General features: G+C 31.0%; 1 long non-coding RNA gene across 1 annotated transcript; it reads left to right on the forward strand.

The window, feature by feature from the left end:
• The first annotated feature begins 11,102 nt into the window (after positions 1-11,102).
• On the forward strand, positions 11,103-12,067 carry LOC133033938 (uncharacterized). Its single transcript, XR_009685950.1, has 2 exons — positions 11,103-11,709; positions 11,812-12,067. It is a non-coding gene; the product is annotated as an uncharacterized LOC133033938 (long non-coding RNA).
• The last annotated feature ends 11,903 nt before the right edge of the window (positions 12,068-23,970 follow it).

Below are 23,970 nucleotides of genomic sequence, written 5' to 3' on the forward strand. Positions count from 1 at the left end.
TCTTCATTGTTGGTCTAACTTGGTTTGTTTATCTAATGAGATAAATATATTTTTTCTTTATTTATTAATCAATTTTCGAAATTGCATTTCATAATGTAAGATGATTTTGAATTTATCTTAAAAAATAGATTAAGTTGTAAATTAATTATTTACTTTAATTAATTCTTGGACAAACTTAAATCAATGATTTTTTCATTTATTGATTAATTTAAAATTGAATTAAAGTATATTATTAGAAATTGAATTAATTAGTCAAAGGAAAATCTAGATAGGTGATATTTTTGCTTGAAGTATTTTTCTAAGTAATTATTATTTAAGTATTTTCAAAATATAAAGTTTTTATACTTTCTTTTTCAAAATACAATAAATATATTCTCATAAAAATTTATTTTGAGTTGCAAATTAATTTAAATTAATACAACTTAAAATAATTTTCTTAATATTTATATATCAAAATTACTACTGAGATGGAAATAATTCAACTTATTTCATTCACCATCTAAGTATAATTTTATAAATATTAAATTAAATTCTAATTTAGAATTTTAATTCTAAATTCGATATTTAATGAATATATTTTATTATAAATAATAATGAAAATACATTTTAAAGAATGAGCTTTATTATTATTAAGATATTCGATCTCCATTGTTGGTTTTACATAGCGTTTGTTTTAGTGAGTAATCCTCCCTAATGGAGGAACGTTCATTAGCAAGTTCGCACCGTTTAATCTCGAAAGATAAGTAGCTTTGTGAGTGTTTTATATTGTATGGATCACCCTAATGGTGGCGACTGCATTTGACTTACAAAATATGAAACAATGGTAGAAGCTCATAAGATAGAATAGCCTTGACTCTCGCCTAAACGGGACAACCTTTGGATTCCAATCTTGATCGAATAAAAGGTTGCTAGAATGTTTAACATTTTAGATGAGCTGACAACTCTATTCAATGGATGGTAGCTTTGACTCTCGCCTAAACGGGACACTGATATCAGTTTGTTGAAAACCTTGGAAATTATTTATGATTGTATGTTTTACTATTTTCACTTGTCATTCCTACTTGCTATAAGTTTAATAATTTCTGAATTGTGTATGAATTTACATTGAACCATGTTATTTTCTGTTATTAAATTGTAGTTTAATTTCGAATCTTCATTGTTGGTCTAACTTGGTTTGTTTATCTAATGAGATAAATATATTTTTTCTTTATTTATTAATCAATTTTCGAAATTGCATTTCATAATGTAAGATGATTTTGAATTTATCTTAAAAAATAGATTAAGTTGTAAATTAATTATTTACTTTAATTAATTCTTGGACAAACTTAAATCAATGATTTTTTCATTTATTGATTAATTTAAAATTGAATTAAAGTATATTATTAGAAATTGAATTAATTAGTCAAAGGAAAATCTAGATAGGTGATATTTTTGCTTGAAGTATTTTTCTAAGTAATTATTATTTAAGTATTTTCAAAATATAAAGTTTTTATACTTTCTTTTTCAAAATACAATAAATATATTCTCATAAAAATTTATTTTGAGTTGCAAATTAATTTAAATTAATACAACTTAAAATAATTTTCTTAATATTTATATATCAAAATTACTACTGAGATGGAAATAATTCAACTTATTTCATTCACCATCTAAGTATAATTTTATAAATATTAAATTAAATTCTAATTTAGAATTTTAATTCTAAATTCGATATTTAATGAATATAGTTTATTATAAATAATAATGAAAATACATTTTAAAGAATGAGCTTTATTATTATTAAGATATTCGATCTCCATTGTTGGTTTTACATAGCGTTTGTTTTAGTGAGTAATCCTCCCTAATGGAGGAACGTTCATTAGCAAGTTCGCACCGTTTAATCTCGAAAGATAAGTAGCTTTGTGAGTGTTTTATATTGTATGGATCACCCTAATGGTGGCGGCTGCATTTGACTTACAAAATATGAAACAATGGTAGAAGCTCATAAGATAGAATAGCCTTGACTCTCGCCTAAACGGGACAACCCGGATTCCAATCTTGATCGAATAAAAGGTTGCTAGAATGTTTAACATTTTAGATGAGCTGACAACTCTATTCAATGGATGGTAGCTTTGACTCTCGCCTAAACGGGACACTGATATCAGTTTGTTGAAAACCTTGGAAATTATTTATGATTGTATGTTTTACTATTTTCACTTGTCATTCCTACTTGCTATAAGTTTAATAATTTCTGAATTGTGTATGAATTTACATTGAACCATGTTATTTTCTGTTATTAAATTGTAGTTTAATTTCGAATCTTCATTGTTGGTCTAACTTGGTTTGTTTATCTAATGAGATAAATATATTTTTTCTTTATTTATTAATCAATTTTCGAAATTGCATTTCATAATGTAAGATGATTTTGAATTTATCTTAAAAAATAGATTAAGTTGTAAATTAATTATTTACTTTAATTAATTCTTGGACAAACTTAAATCAATGATTTTTTCATTTATTGATTAATTTAAAATTGAATTAAAGTATATTATTAGAAATTGAATTAATTAGTCAAAGGAAAATCTAGATAGGTGATATTTTTGCTTGAAGTATTTTTCTAAGTAATTATTATTTAAGTATTTTCAAAATATAAAGTTTTTATACTTTCTTTTTCAAAATACAATAAATATATTCTCATAAAAATTTATTTTGAGTTGCAAATTAATTTAAATTAATACAACTTAAAATAATTTTCTTAATATTTATATATCAAAATTACTACTGAGATGGAAATAATTCAACTTATTTCATTCACCATCTAAGTATAATTTTATAAATATTAAATTAAATTCTAATTTAGAATTTTAATTCTAAATTCGATATTTAATGAATATATTTTATTATAAATAATAATGAAAATACATTTTAAAGAATGAGCTTTATTATTATTAAGATATTCGATCTCCATTGTTGGTTTTACATAGCGTTTGTTTTAGTGAGTAATCCTCCCTAATGGAGGAACGTTCATTAGCAAGTTCGCACCGTTTAATCTCGAAAGATAAGTAGCTTTGTGAGTGTTTTATATTGTATGGATCACCCTAATGGTGGCGACTGCATTTGACTTACAAAATATGAAACAATGGTAGAAGCTCATAAGATAGAATAGCCTTGACTCTCGCCTAAACGGGACAACACTGGATTCCAATCTTGATCGAATAAAAGGTTGCTAGAATGTTTAACATTTTAGATGAGCTGACAACTCTATTCAATGGATGGTAGCTTTGACTCTCGCCTAAACGGGACACTGATATCAGTTTGTTGAAAACCTTGGAAATTATTTATGATTGTATGTTTTAGTATTTTCACTTGTCATTCCTACTTGCTATATGTTTAATAATTTCTGAATTGTGTATGAATTTACATTGAACCATGTTATTTTCCGTTATTAAATTGTAGTTTAATTTCGAATCTTCATTGTTGGTCTAACTTGGTTTGTTTATCTAATGAGATAAATATATTTTTTCTTTATTTATTAATCAATTTTCGAAATTGCATTTCATAATGTAAGATGATTTTGAATTTATCTTAAAAAATAGATTAAGTTGTAAATTAATTATTTACTTTAATTAATTCTTGGACAAACTTAAATCAATGATTTTTTCATTTATTGATTAATTTAAAATTGAATTAAAGTATATTATTAGAAATTGAATTAATTAGTCAAAGGAAAATCTAGATAGGTGATATTTTTGCTTGAAGTATTTTTCTAAGTAATTATTATTTAAGTATTTTCAAAATATAAAGTTTTTATACTTTCTTTTTCAAAATACAATAAATATATTCTCATAAAAATTTATTTTGAGTTGCAAATTAATTTAAATTAATACAACTTAAAATAATTTTCTTAATATTTATATATCAAAATTACTACCGAGATGGAAATAATTCAACTTATTTCATTCACCATCTAAGTATAATTTTATAAATATTAAATTAAATTCTAATTTAGAATTTTAATTCTAAATTCGATATTTAATGAATATATTTTATTATAAATAATAATGAAAATACATTTTAAAGAATGAGCTTTATTATTATTAAGATATTCGATCTCCATTGTTGGTTTTACATAGCGTTTGTTTTAGTGAGTAATCCTCCCTAATGGAGGAACGTTCATTAGCAAGTTCGCACCGTTTAATCTCGAAAGATAAGTAGCTTTGTGAGTGTTTTATATTGTATGGATCACCCTAATGGTGGCGACCGCATTTGACTTACAAAATATGAAACAATGGTAGAAGCTCATAAGATAGAATAGCCTTGACTCTCGCCTAAACGGGACAACACTTTGGATTCCAATCTTGATCGAATAAAAGGTTGCTAGAATGTTTAACATTTTAGATGAGCCGACAACTCTATTCAATGGATGGTAGCTTTGACTCTCGCCTAAACGGGACAACGATATCGAGTTTGTTGAAAACCTTGGAAATTATTTATGATTGTATGTTTTACTATTTTCACTTGTCATTCCTACTTGCTTTATAAGTTTAATAATTTCGAATTGTGTATGAATTTACATTGAACCATGTTATTTTCTCGTTATTAAATTGTAGTTTAATTTCGAATCTTCATTGTTGGTCTAACTTGGTTTGTTTATCTAATGAGATAAATATATTTTTTCTTTATTTATTAATCAATTTTCGAAATTGCATTTCATAATGTAAGATGATTTTGAATTTATCTTAAAAAATAGATTAAGTTGTAAATTAATTATTTACTTTAATTAATTCTTGGACAAACTTAAATCAATGATTTTTTCATTTATTGATTAATTTAAAATTGAATTAAAGTATATTATTAGAAATTGAATTAATTAGTCAAAGGAAAATCTAGATAGGTGATATTTTTGCTTGAAGTATTTTTCTAAGTAATTATTATTTAAGTATTTTCAAAATATAAAGTTTTTATACTTTCTTTTTCAAAATACAATAAATATATTCTCATAAAAATTTATTTTGAGTTGCAAATTAATTTAAATTAATACAACTTAAAATAATTTTCTTAATATTTATATATCAAAATTACTACTGAGATGGAAATAATTCAACTTATTTCATTCACCATCTAAGTATAATTTTATAAATATTAAATTAAATTCTAATTTAGAATTTTAATTCTAAATTCGATATTTAATGAATATATTTTATTATAAATAATAATGAAAATACATTTTAAAGAATGAGCTTTATTATTATTAAGATATTCGATCTCCATTGTTGGTTTTACATAGCGTTTGTTTTAGTGAGTAATCCTCCCTAATGGAGGAACGTTCATTAGCAAGTTCGCACCGTTTAATCTCGAAAGATAAGTAGCTTTGTGAGTGTTTTATATTGTATGGATCACCCTAATGGTGGCGGCGCATTTGACTTACAAAATATGAAACAATGGTAGAAGCTCATAAGATAGAATAGCCTTGACTCTCGCCTAAACGGGACAACACTGGATTCCAATCTTGATCGAATAAAAGGTTGCTAGAATGTTTAACATTTTAGATGAGCTGACAACTCTATTCAATGGATGGTAGCTTTGACTCTCGCCTAAACGGGACACTGATATCAGTTTGTTGAAAACCTTGGAAATTATTTATGATTGTATGTTTTAGTATTTTCACTTGTCATTCCTACTTGCTATATGTTTAATAATTTCTGAATTGTGTATGAATTTACATTGAACCATGTTATTTTCTGTTATTAAATTGTAGTTTAATTTCGAATCTTCATTGTTGGTCTAACTTGGTTTGTTTATCTAATGAGATAAATATATTTTTTCTTTATTTATTAATCAATTTTCGAAATTGCATTTCATAATGTAAGATGATTTTGAATTTATCTTAAAAAATAGATTAAGTTGTAAATTAATTATTTACTTTAATTAATTCTTGGACAAACTTAAATCAATGATTTTTTCATTTATTGATTAATTTAAAATTGAATTAAAGTATATTATTAGAAATTGAATTAATTAGTCAAAGGAAAATCTAGATAGGTGATATTTTTGCTTGAAGTATTTTTCTAAGTAATTATTATTTAAGTATTTTCAAAATATAAAGTTTTTATACTTTCTTTTTCAAAATACAATAAATATATTCTCATAAAAATTTATTTTGAGTTGCAAATTAATTTAAATTAATACAACTTAAAATAATTTTCTTAATATTTATATATCAAAATTACTACTGAGATGGAAATAATTCAACTTATTTCATTCACCATCTAAGTATAATTTTATAAATATTAAATTAAATTCTAATTTAGAATTTTAATTCTAAATTCGATATTTAATGAATATATTTTATTATAAATAATAATGAAAATACATTTTAAAGAATGAGCTTTATTATTATTAAGATATTCGATCTCCATTGTTGGTTTTACATAGCGTTTGTTTTAGTGAGTAATCCTCCCTAATGGAGGAACGTTCATTAGCAAGTTCGCACCGTTTAATCTCGAAAGATAAGTAGCTTTGTGAGTGTTTTATATTGTATGGATCACCCTAATGGTGGCGGCGCATTTGACTTACAAAATATGAAACAATGGTAGAAGCTCATAAGATAGAATAGCCTTGACTCTCGCCTAAACGGGACAACACTGGATTCCAATCTTGATCGAATAAAAGGTTGCTAGAATGTTTAACATTTTAGATGAGCTGACAACTCTATTCAATGGATGGTAGCTTTGACTCTCGCCTAAACGGGACACTGATATCAGTTTGTTGAAAACCTTGGAAATTATTTATGATTGTATGTTTTACTATTTTCACTTGTCATTCCTACTTGCTATAAGTTTAATAATTTCTGAATTGTGTATGAATTTACATTGAACCATGTTATTTTCTGTTATTAAATTGTAGTTTAATTTCGAATCTTCATTGTTGGTCTAACTTGGTTTGTTTATCTAATGAGATAAATATATTTTTTCTTTATTTATTAATCAATTTTCGAAATTGCATTTCATAATGTAAGATGATTTTGAATTTATCTTAAAAAATAGATTAAGTTGTAAATTAATTATTTACTTTAATTAATTCTTGGACAAACTTAAATCAATGATTTTTTCATTTATTGATTAATTTAAAATTGAATTAAAGTATATTATTAGAAATTGAATTAATTAGTCAAAGGAAAATCTAGATAGGTGATATTTTTGCTTGAAGTATTTTTCTAAGTAATTATTATTTAAGTATTTTCAAAATATAAAGTTTTTATACTTTCTTTTTCAAAATACAATAAATATATTCTCATAAAAATTTATTTTGAGTTGCAAATTAATTTAAATTAATACAACTTAAAATAATTTTCTTAATATTTATATATCAAAATTACTACTGAGATGGAAATAATTCAACTTATTTCATTCACCATCTAAGTATAATTTTATAAATATTAAATTAAATTCTAATTTAGAATTTTAATTCTAAATTCGATATTTAATGAATATATTTTATTATAAATAATAATGAAAATACATTTTAAAGAATGAGCTTTATTATTATTAAGATATTCGATCTCCATTGTTGGTTTTACATAGCGTTTGTTTTAGTGAGTAATCCTCCCTAATGGAGGAACGTTCATTAGCAAGTTCGCACCGTTTAATCTCGAAAGATAAGTAGCTTTGTGAGTGTTTTATATTGTATGGATCACCCTAATGGTGGCGACTGCATTTGACTTACAAAATATGAAACAATGGTAGAAGCTCATAAGATAGAATAGCCTTGACTCTCGCCTAAACGGGACAACACTGGATTCCAATCTTGATCGAATAAAAGGTTGCTAGAATGTTTAACATTTTAGATGAGCTGACAACTCTATTCAATGGATGGTAGCTTTGACTCTCGCCTAAACGGGACACTGATATCAGTTTGTTGAAAACCTTGGAAATTATTTATGATTGTATGTTTTAGTATTTTCACTTGTCATTCCTACTTGCTATATGTTTAATAATTTCTGAATTGTGTATGAATTTACATTGAACCATGTTATTTTCTGTTATTAAATTGTAGTTTAATTTCGAATCTTCATTGTTGGTCTAACTTGGTTTGTTTATCTAATGAGATAAATATATTTTTTCTTTATTTATTAATCAATTTTCGAAATTGCATTTCATAATGTAAGATGATTTTGAATTTATCTTAAAAAATAGATTAAGTTGTAAATTAATTATTTATTTTAATTAATTCTTGGACAAACTTAAATCAATGATTTTTTCATTTATTGATTAATTTAAAATTGAATTAAAGTATATTATTAGAAATTGAATTAATTAGTCAAAGGAAAATCTAGATAGGTGATATTTTTGCTTGAAGTATTTTTCTAAGTAATTATTATTTAAGTATTTTCAAAATATAAAGTTTTTATACTTTCTTTTTCAAAATACAATAAATATATTCTCATAAAAATTTATTTTGAGTTGCAAATTAATTTAAATTAATACAACTTAAAATAATTTTCTTAATATTTATATATCAAAATTACTACTGAGGTGGAAATAATTCAACTTATTTCATTCACCATCTAAGTATAATTTTATAAATATTAAATTAAATTCTAATATAGAATTTTAATTCTAAATTCGATATTTAATGAATATATTTTATTATAAATAATAATGAAAATACATTTTAAAGAATGAGCTTTATTATTATTAAGATATTCGATCTCCATTGTTGGTTTTACATAGCGTTTGTTTTAGTGAGTAATCCTCCCTAATGGAGGAACGTTCATTAGCAAGTTCGCACCGTTTAATCTCGAAAGATAAGTAGCTTTGTGAGTGTTTTATATTGTATGGATCACCCTAATGGTGGCGACTGCATTTGACTTACAAAATATGAAACAATGGTAGAAGCTCATAAGATAGAATAGCCTTGACTCTCGCCTAAACGGGACAACACTGGATTCCAATCTTGATCGAATAAAAGGTTGCTAGAATGTTTAACATTTTAGATGAGCTGACAACTCTATTCAATGGATGGTAGCTTTGACTCTCGCCTAAACGGGACACTGATATCAGTTTGTTGAAAACCTTGGAAATTATTTATGATTGTATGTTTTAGTATTTTCACTTGTCATTCCTACTTGCTATATCTTTAATAATTTCTGAATTGTGTATGAATTTACATTGAACCATGTTATTTTCTGTTATTAAATTGTAGTTTAATTTCGAATCTTCATTGTTGGTCTAACTTGGTTTGTTTATCTAATGAGATAAATCCCTAATGGATTTTCACCATTAGACATACATAATAATGTTAGATCTCGAAAGATAAATATTGTATATGCAACATCTAGCTGTTCATCAATTGATGACACCTTAGACTAGTATTTTTACAATATGAAACAAGAAGATTGTATAAATAAGATTACTTTGACTCTCGAAGCATCGTTGGATTCTTATTTATAAACGAAATTATCCTAATTCCTCTTAGCTTATTCATTTCGAATTAGTTCAATAACATATCATTGAATGAATGGTCTATATATCATTTCATGTCATTTTATTTTTTCTCTTCAGAAAATAAATGACGCATATGATTATAATCCCGAAATTCTATTCCATAATGATATAAGTCCTCAATCTTAGAAATCTCCTACTTGTATGGGCAAATCAGACTTAGAGTTAAATTAGTAGTGGTGGTCCAAGATACAATTACTCATTATATTTGGTATAAATTTAAGTCTTTGACTTTAATTTTAGATTCCAAACAGAAATTTTCTTATATTTCTATTTCCAGAATACAATACAATTACACTTTCACAAGTGTTTAATATCCCTCTTCTATTAATGGATTCAAAAACTGTATATTAAAGTATGGAATATGAGTTTCGTATTCTGTGACCAAGATCCACTTGCACTATTCTAAGAACTCTTTGATGTAACTATACCTAAGTCATCAAAAAGACACAACCACATTTTAATTAATCTATGGCATTTGTATCTTGTTCATAGTGGTTTTGACAAGATCAATCTCTCCAAAGAGTTAATATGCCTATATCCACTGAAAATTGTTCATCTCATTCGTAGATGGATGTACATTTAGGGATGGATATGAGTTTTTCGTTGTATTCTTAAAACGATCACTCTAGATTATACCTTATGCAAAGAAATTTGAAATTTTTGAAAAATTTCATAAATTTCTAGCAATGGTTAAAACCATTAAGGTAAGTGGTTAAAGATCTTGCGAACTGATAGGGGTGGAGAAATAGTTAGTAGATGTGCAGTTCAAAGATCATTAAATTGATTTTTGAATTATATCCAAACTTACCTCCCTAGAAATTTCGATTTGCATATTGATGATTAGTTACTCGCCGTTGCCTAAATCCTTCTATGGTAATACATTTTCAGAATGATGTAATGGTTGTATACTTAATGTAAATCATTACTAGATTCATTGATGACCTAATCAAAATCTTAAGAAAAGCTAGAACTATTAACCATGGTTTGTTAGCTATTCTAAGTGATTAGGGGTGGACCATCCCATAGTCAATAGATAAGAAAGTGTTTGTTTAAACAAATACTACTTTTCTAAGAAAATGACTAAGTCTGAAAATAAAGTAGCAAATAAAGGAGATATTTATTTCTTGATTCGAAGAGTGTTCTATCATCTTATTTGACATATGATGATCCCACTGCCTCTGTTGTCTTGTCACAACCAAAGAGGTTAATACCATTTAGTTTTCTTAGACATAATTCACGGTACCTTCACTACTACAATTTAGCTATTTAGTGACACTATTTAGTGACCCACACAAAAGTGCGTGTCACTAAAGAGTTAGGGATAAGTTTTAGTGACATGCACAATTAGACTCTAATTATTCAATGTTAGTCTCCTATAATGCGTGTCACTAAAAATATAGAGTGTCACTAAAGAGTAAAATTCAAAATTTTCTAATTTTTATTAATTTGAAAAATATTGAGATATAGTGACACGCTATGTGCGACTGGATAAATATTTGCCCACCCACTTAGCGCGTCACTATACCATAATTATATTTTTTTTTTTTTTAAAAAAAAAACAAAAAAAATACAGCTGTAATATTAATATATATTTTTTTTTGAAACAGGTATTTTTTTCTTAAAAGCTGTAATACTAATGTATTTAATAATTTAACAAAATAAAAAATAAAAAATAATAATAAAAAAAAGGTAAATAAGGGTTTACACGAAACCCTATCAGATGTTAAACCAAAAAATTAAGTCATGCTGTTTCTTCTTCTCCCCTCAGGAAACGCTAGGACAGTACGAGTAGGCGTGAAAGTTCTCTTTCTTCTTCTCCTTCTTCGCTGCTGGTGACCAGCCATCCTCCGGTGAACGACATCGAAGCTCCGCCTCGTCTCTCCAGTGCAGGGATCTCGGCGTCGTCTCCAGTCGATTGGTTGTCGTCTCTCCCGCTCGTCATCCACGATTGCAAGGGAACGTCTGAGAGATCGATGTTCAAGAAAAAATGGGTTTTGTTCGGATTTTAAAAACTACATAATATCAATTTTGTTTCTTTCGAAGTATTTTTTGGATTTTAAATTAGAAAAAACTGCAGTAATATATTTATTTCTTTGCAATTTCACAGTATAGGTATGAAATAGATGAGAGGCTAAATGATGTGGACAAGTCAATCTTGTTGTTTGCCTTAAATTTTCACCCAGAAAAAGATGGTAAAATTGGCGTTGGAGCTCAAGACATAAAGGTGAGCTAAGTTGATACTTGCTATTGTCCTTGTTTTATTGAATCTCCATCTTAGATGTTTCCTAGCAAAAATGTATAAATATTTATGTTTCTTCATTGATAGGTTGCATATCACAAGGAGCACGAGAATAGTCGATGCTTTATGTTGGTAAGAGTCGATGGTACTGTAGAAGATTTTATTTTTCATACCGCATACTTGGTGCTCTGGAGATCATTGACCCAATGGCTGGGTTATTTTTTTTCGGATTTTTTATTCAAATTTACTCATAATTTTGGGTTTACATTGTTGTATTTTCTTTGAACTAATTGTATATTCTTTTTGCTTCAAATCAACATACATTAGAAATATTTTACTGTAATTTATTTTGGATTTTGTACTTGTGTTTGTTCATTTGGTACAAAAATATTGTGAGTATTTTATTTCTTTAAGTTCTATTTAAAAAAATAAAAATCTGGTAGAATTTTTTAAAGGAAATATGGTAACAATGTAACCATTCTATTTTTTATCCTAAAATTGATTTAAATAAAAACAATGCCAGTTAATTAAAAAAAATAATTTATAAAATATTAATTAAAAAGAATTGAATATTATTATTTTTTTAAAAAAAAATATAATATAGTCACTCTTTTTGTGTGTCACTATATCTACAAAATAATAATAAAAAATAAAAAGAAAAGATATAGTGACGTTTTTTAAGAGTTGTTGTTACTTTTTTAGTCTGACAAAGCCTGACTCTAAATGCCTACAGTGACGCGCAATGAGTGATTGTGAAAGAGTTTAGTGACACCGCTGAAGGGTCACTAAAAACTAGCTTTCCAGTCACCTTCATTAGTGACGCGTAGTGCAGTGTCACTGAATAGTTTTAGAGTCACTCAACGTGTGTCACTAAAACCTGTTTTTCTAGTAGTGCTTGTCGTAGTGGGAGAGTTTCTAGGAAGTCACCTTCTTATGACTTGGAAGACACTAGTGATTAAAATCCATTGTGAGCTTAAACAAGTAATGGATTGTCAAGATAAGAAACTAAGAAGAAAAGCCAATAGAACTATGGTTTAATCCATTCACATGGAGTAACCTAAACTTTCTATTACAAGCACATAAAAGGAAATTTCGTGTATAAGTCCATTCAATGGACTTAACAAGACTTCCTGTTCCCAGTATTATAGGTTTGAATTTATCTAAACCTATGGCTTGTGGTATACCTGGTAATTACTTAGTCTAATGCAAGCAACTTACTTTAGTAAGATGCTGAAGCATTTTCTCTCTATAGCAATCTATAGAAGCTTCTCGACTTCTAGGCATAGATTTTATTTATCTAAGGAAAAGTCTCAACTATTCCAGAAAAGATAAAGTCATGAAAGAATTTCTTAAATCAACAGTGAGAGGTCTCAGATATGCTTTAGTATGCCTTAGACCAGACACCTGCTGTTGAGTGGGAGTAATGAGTAGGTATCAGATTAATCCAGGAGAAGAACATTGGAAGACAATCAAGTAAATCTTAAGATTAAGAAGAGGAACTACATGTTAGTCAATAAGGGTATATTTCAAACTCTTAGACTACACCACATCAGTTTTCGAGATTTGCCTTTGTGCTAGAAAATCTTTCTGATAAGATGGTGATTACTCTGGGAGTGGAATGGTGATTTTGGAGAAGTGTAAACACCTATCTGAAGTCTCCAGGTCTACCAGAAAGGGACTGAATGTTAAAGTTGTAGGAAAGGTACTTATTCAGTCTAAGGAAAGTTCTATACATTTTTGGCACCATTCCAAATTGCCTTAACTACTAGTGTTATTTCCAGATTAACCAAAAGTAGTTGCCAAAGGTATAGAATCCAGTATCCCAAAAAGAGTAGACATATAGAGAGGAATTTCACATTATAAATGATTTTGTGATTAAGGAAGAGTAATGGTGGAGAAAAGGTTGTGTTTAATTCAACCTTTCAGATCCTATTACGAGGAGTTTACTACTACTACACTTGATTTGTATATCAAGGTGTTAAAATTCTTTGAAATGCACTTTTTGTTTTATATTAGTGCAAGTGGGAGTTTGTTGGGTTTTATGCCCTAAATAAAACTCCATTTCAATGTAATCCATTTTATTCAACATCAATAAAGAAACATAAGTATTTTTCATTCATTTGTGTATATTTTGGTACATGTTATCAATTGCTTGTCTATGTGATTTATAAATTCATCTGAAACCCTTTTCACATACTTGATCCTGTTTATTGTGGTGTGAACACATTGGAAAGTAAACATGACTATGTGAATAAAGTTTCCTAGATTTATGAGACACAGGGTTTTACTGATATGATAATCTACAACAGAGTTTACTTGCATTTGGAGAAATGCTATGTTCTTTCCAGAGCATTGCTTGAAGTAAAGCTCAGGTTGGGTGCATGGAGTATGCATAGGAAGGGACCGATATTGAACTTTGACTTAGATTTATTAAACTTACCGTAATATCTATTCAAGTCAATATTGCCTAGTTGATCCTAGATCAAATGTTCTTAATCCTGTTATGATTAGGCTCAATCTCAAGAGGTTATTCGTGTTCTTTGATTTGTTACTTAAGCCTACTTTTGGGTCAGGGTGATACGTACATTTTGGGAACACGGTAGTGCAATTGAGTGGGAGCGCTAACATATACATGGAATCTATAGCTTCTATCTGGAGAATAGTAAGTAAAGGATGATCTCCTTCAAGCTTGACCAAACGAAAATAAATGGTGGAGTACTCATTTCACATAAGCTGAAATATCATTTATACGGGGTTAAGTGTTTTAAGGATAAAATACATTGTAGGGTGTAACGGTAATCTAATCCCTTTACAATGTAGATCATTCATATAGAGGATCATTGATCAAATTAGGATTATAACAATGGATAACTAATGATGTGTCTATATGGTGGAACATATAGAGCATTCTATATACTGAGAGTGCAATTCTAAGATCTATGTGTGGATTCAACGAAGAATTAATAAGACAATGAATTTAGGTTATAAATTCTTGATCTTCTTATTGGAAGCTCGGTTATATAGACCCATGGTCCCCCCACTAGTTGAGATAATATTGCTTGTAAGACTCATATAATTGGTTTTGATTAATCAATTATAATTCTCAATTTAGACTATGTCTATTTGTGAATTTTTCACTAAGTAAGGGAAAAATTGTAAAGAAAGAGTTTTAGGGGCATATTTGTTAATTATGATACTTTGTATGGTTCAATTAATAAATATGATAAATGACAATATTATTTAATAATTATTTATAGTTATTAAATAGTTAGAATTGACATTTAAATGGTTGAATTTGAAAATTGGCGTTTTTGAGAAAATGAGATGCAGAAATGATAAAACTGCAAAATTCCAAAAAGTGAGGCCCAAATCCATATTGTATAGGCCGGCCACTTTTATAGGCTTTATCATCTGATATTTTTATTATTTTAATACCAAATAATTCAAACCTAACCCTAGTGGAATGCTATAAATAGATAGTGAAGGCTTTAGGAAAATTACACTTTTCACATCTGATTTCCTTCAGAGAAAAACTTGAGCCTTCTCTTTCTAAACCCTAGCCGCCACTTCTTGCTCTTCTTCTTCCTTGAAATTTCAAAACCACTTAGTGATTAGAGTAGTGCCCACACACAGCAAGTGATACCTCAATCATAGTGAGGAAGATCGTGAAGAAAGACATTCAACAAGAAGGAGTTTCAGTACTAAAGAAGGAGAGAAAGAGATCCAGGTTCAGATCTTGATAATACTCTGCTATAGAAAGGATACAAGGGTTAGAGATCTGAACGGAAGGAGTCATATTATTCTGTTGCACCTAATGTAAGGTTTCTCATACTTTATATGTGTTTATTTCATAATCGTTTTAGAAGTTCATATTTAGGGTGTTAATCAACATACTTGTGAGTAGATCTAAGATCCTGGTAAAATAATTTCCAACATGTCCGTCCAGTCAAACTTTGCACTTCCTTGGGTTTAGTTGGTGACTTCATATCCAGGAGGGCTTGAATCTTCTCTGGATTGGCTGCAATCCCTCGGGCATTGACAATGAAGCCTAGAAACTTTCCCGAGCTGACTCCAAAGGAACACTTTAAGGGATTTAGTTTCATGTTGTACTTCCTGACGACCTTGAAGCATTCGTCCAGATCGTCTATGTGCCCCCGAGCCTTCCTGGATTTGATGAGCATGTCATCCACAAACACTTCCATATTTCGCCCAATCTAGTCTTTAAACATTTTGTTTACCAATCTTTGGTAAGTTGCTCCGGCATTTTTTAGACCAAACGACATTACTTTGTAGAAATATAGACCCATATCTGTTCGGAAACTTGTATGTTCTTGGTATGGTGGATGCATTTTGATCTGATTGTACCCCAAATAAGCATCCATGAAGCTTAATATTTCATGCTCTGTTGTTGCATCCACAAGCTGATCGATTCTTGGAAGAGGAAAACAATCTTTGGGGCATGCATTGTTGAGGTCTGTAAAATCAATACACACTCACCATTTCTTGTTCGGCTTGGGTACTAGTACGGGATTTGTAACCCAAGCTAGGTAGAAAGCTTCAATTATGAAGTTGTTGTTGCGTAGCTTTACTACTTCTTCTTTTAGGGCTAGTGCTCGCTCTTTGTCCAATAGCCTTCGCTTTTGTTGAACTGGTCGAAAGTTGGGATCAATATTTAGGACGTGCCAAATGATAGAAGGATCAATTCCAACCATATCCTCACGTGACCAGGCAAAGACGTCTAGGTTTGCTCTCAGAAATTATATCAAATCTGATTTTACTTCGAGCAACCAACCCTTTCCAATCTTTTGTTTTTTGGCCGAGATATCTTGATCGATCTCGATCTCTTCTAATTCTTTTACATGTCCAACATTACTGTTTGGGTCCCCAAGTCGACGATCCACATCTTCATCCCTGCCTTGGGAAGCTCCCTACTTGGAAATGTTTTTTCCCTTGTCTGTGCTCTGGCTGGAGGATACTTCCTTCTTAACCTTGGCCACTGCAAGGTTATAACATTCCCGAGCAGTCTGCTGGTTTCCTCTCAGACACCCTACCCCATTCTTCGTTGGAAACTTCAGGCACGAATGGAATATCGATGTGACAGCCTTTAAGTCATACAAGGCTAGACGGCCTAGTATTACGTTAAAGGCTGAAGGAACATCTAATACCAAGAATTGTACCATGATAGTCATGCTCGTCGGAGCTTGCCCAATAGTTAGGGGTAAGCAAATTTGTCCTAGAGGTGCAACTCCTTGGTCGGAGAAACCATAGACAGGTAGGAGACAAGGGGTTTGATCCTTGAGCTGGAGTTCCATCTTTTCATAATCAGTCTTGAATAAGATATTGGAAGAGGCTCCATTATCAATCATGGTTCTGGCCTCTATTTTGTTAGCTATCTGGACCTCCACAACCAACGGGTCGTTGTGTGGAAACTTAATTTTGACAGCGTCTTCATCGTTGAAGGTGATGGTAGGCCCTCCTGCCCATGGGATTTTAGGCTTCCTTTCTTATACAGCCAGGATCACTTCTTCGTGCTTGTGTTGTGTTGTTCGGGCATACCTCTCTCGAGCTTTGCCCGAATCTCCAGCTATGTGCGGGCCTCCAATGATGACTTGCAGATGTCCGTCTACCGGTGGAGGTAGCAAGTCTTGGTTATTGTCATTCCTCTGATTTTGATCGGTCTTGACATACTTCTGTAAATGCGGGTTGTTTTTCCTTATTAGGAATTCAATTTCCCCCTTCAGATTGTTGCATTCGTTGGTGTCGTGGTCGTAGTCTCCATGGAATCTACAAAACTTTGTCATGTCTCTCTTGCTGACATCTTTCTTCCTGGGCCCGGGCTTCTTATACGGGGTTAGCGACTGAGTGGCCATGTAAACACTTTCTATATCCTTAGTCAAGATGGTAAGTGTAGTGTACTTTGCTTGATTCTCCCGGGGAGCCTGCTCGGTTTTGTTGGTCAACTTTCCCTTCTTCCCATTCCCTTGCCTGTTGTTGTTGTTGGAACATTTACCATTTAAGCTTGAATTATTTGGGTAATGGGGGAGTTGGGCGGACGTTCCATTGGAAGGAGCTTTTGATTTGCCAAGCTTTCGTTCACCTTTTGCTCATTGAATAGCTTCTTCAAGTTTAATGAAGCCTTCAACACGGTCGAGAAAATCACTCATTGAGTCTACCGGGTCGTTCTTAATCCTTATGTCCTTCCAAAGTTCACCGAGGACTTCAATACCCCCAGTATCGTGGAAAACTTTCCATCTTAAGTTACCCGTGAAACCTTGGTCGCCTCCGTCATGAATCTGCTGATGTATGATCGGAGAGGCTCGCCTGGTCTTTGCTTGACTTCGACCAGGTCTCCTAAATACAACGGAAGTTGGCGAGAGGAAGAGAGTTTTGCATGGAATTTCGACGAGAAGGCTTTCCATGAGTTGAACTTTCTAGGGGCCAGCTTGAAATACCATTGTTGGGCAGCTTCCGAGAGGGTAGCAGGAAAAATTCTACAACATACATCACCTCGTACCCCCTGCAGATCCATTTGCATCTCGAAATACTTGAGTTGGGAAAGAGGATCTTCTCTTCTAGTTTACATTTTCTAGGTTGGCATTTTGAACTTGTGGGGCAACGCAAGGAGATTGATCTCGGGAGAGAAAAGGGTTCCACATGCTCGAACCAACTCGAGATCATTGTTTCTCTGCCTAACCATGCCTTGGAACATATTCTTTAGTTCGTCTAGCTATGCTTGCACAGCTGGACTAACATGTTTGACATTTTGGCCAATTTGAGTCACGTCAGTATCTTTCTGAGCGGGAATTTGAGCACGGGTTCCGGGCTGTACGATCGTTGTGCCAAGTTGATCGTCTACTCCTCTCCTTCTTTTTAGATCGTTTCTGAGATCATGAGTCGTCCCCAACCTTTCGAATACAGAAACGCCTGGCTGTCTCAGTGATTGATGGACTTGGTTGACAGGTCGAATGGAACCATTCGCCTGGTTGGAACAATCGGGTATGACTTCTCCTGATGAATTACTAGACAAGGTCTGCCCACCTACTGGTTGGCCCACAGGCAGAACTGGTGATCGGAGATTTGGCCGCTGACCATTTATAGTTTGGGAAGTATTCATCGCTGGATCTTCATCTGTTTCACCCATGGCGATGACATTCAGGGGTTTCTGCCTGACAGCTTGGTAGGCTTTTCGTATCAGCGCAGTAGCTTGCTGACTACGATTGTCAATCTCTGCATGATGAGCCCTTAGCGCTTCCATCTCTTTGTCTCTCCATTCGGTAAACATGCGTCTTTGTTCCTCGAACGCAAGATTTACCGCAGCGCGGAGTTCCTCCTGATCATGATGTAGGGTGTTGGTATGACCTTGCATGAGTCCAAGAGCAGTGCAGAGGTTTTGGATCTCAGTATCATCTCTAATGGTCGTTCGAACGTTGGTGGCAGGCGTAACGACTGTGTTATGAATGCCCTGGCTGGGTGCTGAACTGGTATTCCCAGTCTCTTGCACACCAAGCGCGATTTCATCCACAAGAGTCATAACACCATGACCCGCGTTCGACGGCTGTTCAGGGTTAATAGCGGGCAGAACCCTTGTGTTTCTTGGGTTCTGCAATGCAGGATCCATCGCCTGTGGATTTGCTGGATCAACCATACTCCTACGAGTTTGTACCACCATCGTATTTGTGGTTAGATTTAGAATGAAGAGTGATTCTTGATTCTGCTCTCAATGAAAGAACCAAAATGTTGACCTCGCTTTTAGCCAACGACAGTGAGTCTAATTTGATAAGCGACAAGTAGTTCATAATGATTGAAAGATAATAAAGCAATATAAAGACACAGAAATTTTATAGAGGTTCCGCCCCGAGCAGTTCGGTAATAGCCTAATCCTCGTTATTTGTATTAACTCAAGAACAAAGAGAAATGTTCCTTTTCTTATAGCTCTTACAACAATATCTCTGAATATGAATTCTTAGGTAATATCTCTCAAGTAAAATCTTTCGACCCTTTACCCAGTGAACATGCATCACTATTTATAGGGCTATGATCTTGGAGAGGAAGTATTTCTCTTCTCGTTACAATGGATATAAGCAGAAAGATTGCATAATAAATATAGAATACACTGATCGTGGGATTTAGACAGCTTGCCATATCTCTGCAATCTGATCCCTAAGTTATAGGGATGTCTTTGATGACTCACGGTGCGAAAGCTACATTCGCTAAGTCTTGGTCGCTCTATGCGGATTGCTGATTACTTTGCCTTGAACATGCATATAAGGTATCATGTTCGGACTATATCTTGCGGGCCGATACTCGGAGTTGATTCCACGTGTCACCATCATGTGATGCCATGTCAGAGTGCAAATATTGGGATAACAAAAATATTTCAAACGAATTGATAACTATGTATTGGATACAAATATATGTTGACCAAGAGAAGATGAAGACTCGAAGATTCAAAAATTTCAATGTATACTCTATTAAAGAAGCAAAACAAGAAGAAGTTTCTAATTCTTCATCTTAAATTATAAATAACATAAAATTAATATTTTATGAATTAGAATAACAATCTAACGTAATATTTTGAAATAATTAAACATCTTATCTAAAAAATACAGAACTTAAAATTTATTGAATATGTAAAATAATATAATATGTAAATATATAATGAAACACAACGTGTCTTACGCGTAGTTGCCGCCTAGTATATATATATGTATTACTCTCACTCAAGACCTAATTTAATATACTATAACTCTACCTTTATTTTCTTTACTAATGCATATGTTAATTCATCCACTTCTCTTTCTTTACCTTCTACTAATGAATCATTTGTTTTTCCTCTTTTAATTACTAATGTCTAAAGACTATATCTAGGTAATGACTCTTCAACAAGGTATGAAAGAATTTCCTTTTCAACTTTTGTTTCATAAATATTTTTTTTGGTGATAAGGGTGGTATTTAATACTCTTAGACTACACCAAATCAGGTTTCTAGACTTGCCTTAGTGCTAGAAAGTCTACTGATGAGGTTGTGATTACTCTGGCGTGGAGTAGTGATTTTGGAGAAGTGTAAAAACATATCTGAAGTCTCTAAGTCTACCAGAGAGATTGAATGTTAAAGTTGCAGGAAAGATACTTATTCAGTCTCAGGAAAGTTCTATACATTTTTAGCATAGTACCAACAATTTATTAACTACTAGTGTTACCTCCTCATTAACACAGAATTAGTTGCCATAAAGTAAAGAATCCAGTATCCCTAGAGGAATAGACATATAGAGAGGAATTTAACAATATCAAAGATTTTGTGATTAAGGAAATATAATGGTGGAGAAAAGGTTGTATTGAATACAACCTGTCAAATTCTATTACGAAAAGAATACTACACACTACACTTAATCTGGATATCAAGGTGTAGAGATTATTTAAAATGCACTTTTTGTTTTATATTAGTGCAAGTGGGAGTTTGTTGGGTTTTGTGCCCTAAATAAAATCTATTTTAATATAATCAGATTTACTAATTAATAAAGATAAGAAATCATTTTATGTTGCATGGTTCACATGATTTATTTCATGACTATATTTAATGTATAAATTCTATAAAGTCCAGAACATATGTATTTGTTCATGATTATAGTGTCGTCAGCACAGTGGAATATAGTCATGATTGTTGGGTTTTATGCCCTAAATAAAACGCATTTCAATATAATCAGATTTACTTATCAATAAAGATCAGAAATAACATTTAATGTTGCATGGTTCACATGATTTTCACGATTATATATATAATGTATGAATTCTATTTAAGTCCAGAACATATCAATTTGTTAATGATTATAGTGTTGTCAACACAGTGGAATATAATCTTAATTATATGTTCGAAAGTTTATTCCCTGATTTGCAGTTCGCTGGATTTAGACTGACATGATAATCAGCGATAGGTATTCTTACACCTTGGATAAGTGTTATGTCCTTTCCAGGACATTTGCAAAGTTTACCAGTATTGGATGTATGGAGTATACATCGGAAGGGACCGATATTGAACTTTGATTAGATATATTAAAATTTACCGTAATATCTATTCAATTCAATATCACCTGTTGATCCTAGATCAAATGATCTTAATCCTGATATGATTGGGTTCGATCTCAAGAGTATTAAACATGTTCTTTGATTTGTTAGTTAAGCCTATTTTTTGGTCAGGGTGATACGTACATTTTGGGAACATGATAGTATAATTGAGTGGGAGCGCTAACATAAATATGAAATCTATAACTTCTATAGGAATTTAGAAGTGAAACGATGATATCCTTCGAGCTTGGCTAAACAGAGATAAATGGTGGAGATCTCATTTCACTTTGCTGAAATATCATTTATACGGAGCTAAGTGTTTTAAGGATAAGAATACATTGACGGTGTAACGGTAACTTAGTGCCTTTTCAATGTAGATCATCTATTAGAGGGTTATTGATCACATTAGAATATAACAATGGATAAATAATGACGTATCTATATCGTGGAACATATAGAGCGTTCTATATACTGAGAGTGCAATTCTGAGTTCTATGCGTGGATTCAACGAAGAATTAATAAGTCAGTGAGTTTAAGATATAAATTCTTGATCTGCTTATTGGAAGCTCGGATATATAGACCCATGGTCCCCATATTAGTTGAGACCACACTGCTTGTAAGACTCAGTTAATTGATTTTGATTAATCAATTATAATTCTAAAGTTAGACTGTGTCTAGTTTATGAATTTTGCACTAAGCAAGGGCGAAATTGTAAAGAAAAGAGATTCTTGGTTTATTTATTAATTAAGAGACTTTATATGTCTAATTAATAAATATATTAAATGATAATATTATTTAATAATTAATTTTTAGTTATTAAATAATTAGAATTGGCATATCAATAATTATGAAATGATGATTTCCTTCGAGCTTGGCTGAATAGGGATAAATGATTGAGATCTCATTTCAATAATTATATTAGTTTACTGAAATATCATTTATAGATAGCTAAGTGTTTTAAGGATAAGAATACATTGAAGGTGTAACGGTAACTTAGTGCCTTTTCAACGTAGATCATCTATTAGAGGGTCATTGATCACATTAGGATTATAACAATGGATAACTAATGACGTATCTATATCGTGGTACATATAGAGCATTCTATATAACTTAGAGTGTATTCAATTCCAAGTTCTATAGTGGTTCAATGAGGAATTAATAAGTTGAGAATTTACTTGGTGAATTCTAGATCTACTTATTCAAAGCTCGGTTATATAAGCCCATGGTCCCCTCACTAGTTGAGATAATACTGCTTGCAGACTCAGTTAATTGATTTTAGTTAATCAATTATAATTCTAAAATTAGACTATGTCTTATTTATGAATTTTCACTAAGCAAGGGCTTAATTGTGAAGAAAAGAGGTTTTGGGGTCAATTTGTTAATTAAGAGACTTTGTATGGTCTAATTAATAAATTACACAAATGAAAATTTTATTTAGTAATTAATTATAATTATTAAATAAATAGTTTTGGCATTTATAGGTTTGAATTGGAAAATATGGTATTATTGAAAAGAAGAATAAGTGGTTGGAAAAAGTGGCAAAATTGTAACTAGTAATTGGTTCACTAAAGTGTACGACCAAGTGTGGAATTTTGCCCAATATTTTATTCTTTTTTTAATTCATATAATTCAACCCTAAGCCCTAGTTGAAACACTATAAAAGGAACATGATGCTCTCATCTCATCCACACTTAACTTTTGTCAACTTGATTATTCAACCAAACCTAGATGAGAAAGTTCATTCCTTAGTGTTTTCTCACCTCCTTCATTGTTCTTCACCATTCAAACCTTGAGTGATGAGTGACATGCCCAGACATAGCAAGTCAAGTACTCAATCATAGTGAGTAAGACAATGGTAACCAAACCCAAAAGAGAGAAAGAGATCCAGGTTCAGATCTTGATAATGCTCTGCTACAAAAAGGAATCAAGGGCTAGAGATCTTGAATGGAAGGAGTCATTATATTCCGCTGCAATCAATGTAAGGTTTTCTTAAACCCTTATGTGTTTATTTCATTGTTTTAGAGAATTCATAATTAGGATGTTAATGAAACATACTTGTTAGTAAATCTAGATCCTGGTAAAATATTCCCAACAGTAAGATCATCGAAATATTATCGTCAGGAGTCACATTTTCTGGTTCAAATTTGGCCTCTAGTCACTACAAGAAAACCCTCTTTTGTCGGCT

The sequence above is a fragment of the Cannabis sativa genome, chromosome 2, assembly GCF_029168945.1.
Source record: "Cannabis sativa cultivar Pink pepper isolate KNU-18-1 chromosome 2, ASM2916894v1, whole genome shotgun sequence".
In the NCBI taxonomy this organism is placed as follows: domain Eukaryota; kingdom Viridiplantae; phylum Streptophyta; class Magnoliopsida; order Rosales; family Cannabaceae; genus Cannabis; species Cannabis sativa.